This window comes from Triticum aestivum, chromosome 1B (genome assembly GCF_018294505.1).
Source record: "Triticum aestivum cultivar Chinese Spring chromosome 1B, IWGSC CS RefSeq v2.1, whole genome shotgun sequence".
Taxonomy (NCBI): domain Eukaryota; kingdom Viridiplantae; phylum Streptophyta; class Magnoliopsida; order Poales; family Poaceae; genus Triticum; species Triticum aestivum.
The window spans coordinates 573,449,925-573,454,179 of NC_057795.1; positions in this window are offsets into that span (position 1 = coordinate 573,449,925).

Here is a 4,255-nt window from a genome sequence, read left to right on the forward strand (position 1 = left end):
TAGCGGCAAGGGGAGAGGGGGAGGCACCCTAGGGTTTCCCCTACGGGGCGGCGGCCAAGCAGATTGGATCTCCCTAGGGAAAATCCTAGGGAGACTTGCCCCCAAGCCAAGCAGGTGGAGGATTGCCTCCCAAGCCAGGTGGAGGCGCCCCACCTCCCCAAATAACATGGGAAAGGGTGGGTGGGTGCACCACTCCTTAGTGGGCTGGTTTGCCCCTTCCCCTTTGGCCCATGAGGCCCTCCAACACTTGCTGGGGCTCCCGAAACACCTTTCGGTCATGTTGGCCATAGCCTGGTACCCCCGGAACACTTCCGGACTCCAATACCCTTCGTCCAACATATCGATCTTCACCGCCGGACCATTCCGGAACTCCTCATGACATCCGGGATCACATCCGGGACTCCGAACTTCCTTCGGTAACCACATACTATTTCCCATAACAACTCTAGCGTCACCGAACCTTAAGTGTCTAGACTCTACGGGTTCGGGAACCATGCAGGCATGACCGAGAAGTTCTCCGGCCAATAACCAACAGCGGGATCTGGATACCCATGTTGGCTCCCACATGTTCCACGATGATCTCATCGGATGAACCACGATGTCGAGGATTCAATCAATCTCGTATACAATTCCCTTTGCCCATTGGTATGTTACTTGCCCGAGATTCGATCGGCGGTATCCCTATACCTTGTTCAATCTCGTTACCGGCAAGTCTCTTTACTCGTTCCATAATGCATGATCCCGTGACTAACTACTTAGTCACATTGAGCTCATTATGATGATGCATTACCGAGTGGGCCCAGAGATACCTCTCTGTCATACGGAGTGACAAATCCCAGTCTTGATTCGTGCCAACCCAACAGACACTTTCGGAGATACCTGTAGTGCACCTTTATAGCCACCCAGTTATGTTGTGACGTTTGGTACACCCAAAGCATTCCTACGGTATCCGGGAGTTGCACAATCTCATGGTCTAAGGAAATGATACTTGACATTAGAAAAGCTTTAGCAAACGAACTACACGATCTTGTGCTATGCTTAGGATTGAGTCTTGTCCATCACATCATTCTCCTAATGATGTGATCCCATTACCAATGACATCCAATGTCCATGGTCAGGAAACCATAACCATCTATTGATCAACGAGCTAGTCAACTAGAGGCTCACTAGGGACATGTTGTGGTCTATGTATTCACACATGTATTACGGTTTCCAGTTAATACAATTATAGCATGAACAATAGACAATTATCATGAACAAGAAAATACAATAATAACCATTTTATTATTGCCTCTAGGGCATATTTCCAACAGTCTCCCACTTGCACTAGAGTCAATAATCTAGTTCACATCACGCTTGTGAGAGAGGTTATTAGTCAACGGGTATGAACCTTTCAGATATGTGTGTGCTTTACAAATCTCTATGTCATCTTGTAGATGCAGCTACCACGCTCTATTTGGAGCTATTCCAAATAACTGTTCTACCATACGAATTCGGTTTACTACTCAGAAACATCCGGATTAGTGTCAAAGTTTGCATCGACGTAACCCTTTACGACGAACTCTTTTACCATCTCCATAATTGGGAAAATTCCTTAGTCCACTAGTTACTAAGGATAACCTTGACAACTGTCTTGTGATCCATTCCTGGATCACACTTGTACCCCTTGACTGACTCATGGCAAGGCACGCTTTAGGTGCAGTAAACAGCATAGCATACTGTGGAGCCTACGTCTAAAGCAAGGGGACGACCTTCATCCTTTCTCTCTCTTCTACCGTGGTCAGGTCTTGAGTCTTACTCAATACTCATAGCTTATAACACAGCCAAGAACTCCTTCTTTGCCGATCTATTTTGAACTCCTTCAAAACCTTGTCACGGTGCGTACTCATTTGAAAGTACTATCAAGCGATTTTGATCTATCCTTATAGATCTTGATGCTCAATGTTCAAGTAGCTAAATCCAGGGTTTCCATTGAAAAACACTTTTCAAGTAACCCTATATGCTTTCCAGAAATTCTACATCATTTCCGATCAACAATATGTCAACAACATATACTCATAAGAACTGTTATAGTGCTCCCACTCACTTCTTTGGAAATACAAGTTTCTCATAAACTTGGTATAAACCCAAAATCTTTGATCATCTCATCAAAGCGTATATTCCAACTCCGAGATGCTTACTCCAGTCCTTAGAAGGATTGTTGGAGCTTTGCATACTTGTTAGCATCTTTTAGGATTGACAAAACCTTCTATTTGTATCATAGACAACCTTTCCTCAAGAAAATCATTGAGGAAACAATGTTTTGACATCCTATCTACAAGATTTCATAAATAATGCAGTAACTGCTAATATAATTCCAACAGACTCTTAGCATCGCTACGAGTGAGAAAGTTTCATCGTAGTCAACTCCTTGAACTTGTCGGAAAACATCTTAGCGACAACTCGAGCTTTCTTAATGGTGACACTTACCATCATTGTTCGTTTACCTTTTAAAATCCATCTGTACTCAACAGCCGTACGACCATTGAGTAGTTCTTTCAAAGTCTATACTTTGTTTTCATACATGGATCCTCTCTCGGATTTTATGGCCTCGAGCCATTCGTCGGAATCCGGGCCCACCATCGCTTCTCCATAGCTCGTAGGTTCATTGTTGTCTAGCAACATGACCTCTAAGACAGGATTACGTACCACTCTGAAGTAGTACGCATCCTTGTCGACCTACGAGGTTTGGTAGTGACTTGATCCAAAGTTTCATGATCAATATCATCAGCTTCCACTTCAATTGGTGTAGGCGCCACAAGAACAACTTCATGTGCCCTGCTACACACTAGTTGAAGTGACGGTTCAATAACCTCATCAAGTCTCCACCATCCTCCCACTCAATTCTTTAGAGAGAAACTTTTCCTCGAGAAAGGACCCAATTCTAGAAACAATCCCTTTTGCTTCCGGATCTAAGACAGGAGGTATACCCAACTGTTTTGGGTGTCCTATGAATATGCATTTATCCGCTTTGGGTTTGAGCTTATCAGGCTAAAACTTTTCCACATAAGCTTCGCAGTCCCAAACTTTTAAGAAATGACAGCTTAGGTTTCTCTAAACCATAGTTCATACATTGTCATCTCAACAGAATTATGTGGTGCCCTATTTGAAGTGAATGCGGTTGTCTCTAATGCCTAACCCACAAACGATAGTGGTAATTCGATAAGAGACATCATGGTATGCACCATATCCAATAGGGTGCACCTATGATGTTCGGACACACCATCACACTATGGTGTTCCAGGCGGTATTAGTTATGAAACAATTTCCACAATGTCTCAATTGTATACCAAACTCATAACTCAGATATTCATCTCTATGATCATATCATAGACATTTTATCCTCTTGCCACGATGATCTTCAACTTCACTCTGAAATTGCTTGAACCTTTCAATAATTCAGACTCGTGTTTCATCAAGTAAATATACTCAGAATCTACTCAAATCATGTGTGAAGTAAAAGCATAACGATATTCACTGCGTGCCTCAGCACTCATTGGATTGCACACATCAAATGTATTACTTCCAACAAGTTGCTATCTTGTTTCATCTCACTGAAAAACGAGGCCTTTTAGTCATCTTGCCCATGTGGTATGATTTGCATGTCTCAAGTGATTCAAAATCAAGTGAGTCCAAACGATCCATCTGTATGGAGTTTCTTCATGCATATATACCAATAGACATGGTTCGCATGTATCAATCTTTTCAAAACGAGTGAATCCAAAGATCCATCAACGTGGAGCTTCTTCATGTGTTTTATACCAATATGACTCAAATGGCAGTGCCACAAGTATGTGGTACTATCATTACTATCTTATATCTTTTGGTATGAACATGTGTATCACTACGATCGAGATTCAATAAACCATTCATTTTAGGTGCAAGACCGTTGAAGGTATTATTCCAATAAATAGAGTAACCATTATTCTCCTTAAATGAATAACGATATTGCGATAAACATAATCCAATCATGTCTATGCTCAACGCAAACACCAAATAACAATTATTTAGGTAACACAAATCTCGATGGTAGAGGGAGCAGGCGATGCTTGATCACATCAACCTTGGAAACAGTTCCAACACCCATCGTCATCTCACCTTTAGCTAGTCTCCATTTATTCCATAGCTCTTTTATTTCGAGTTACTAACACTTAGCAACCGAACCGACATCTTAATACCCTGGTGCTACTAGGAGTACTAGTAAAGTACACATTTA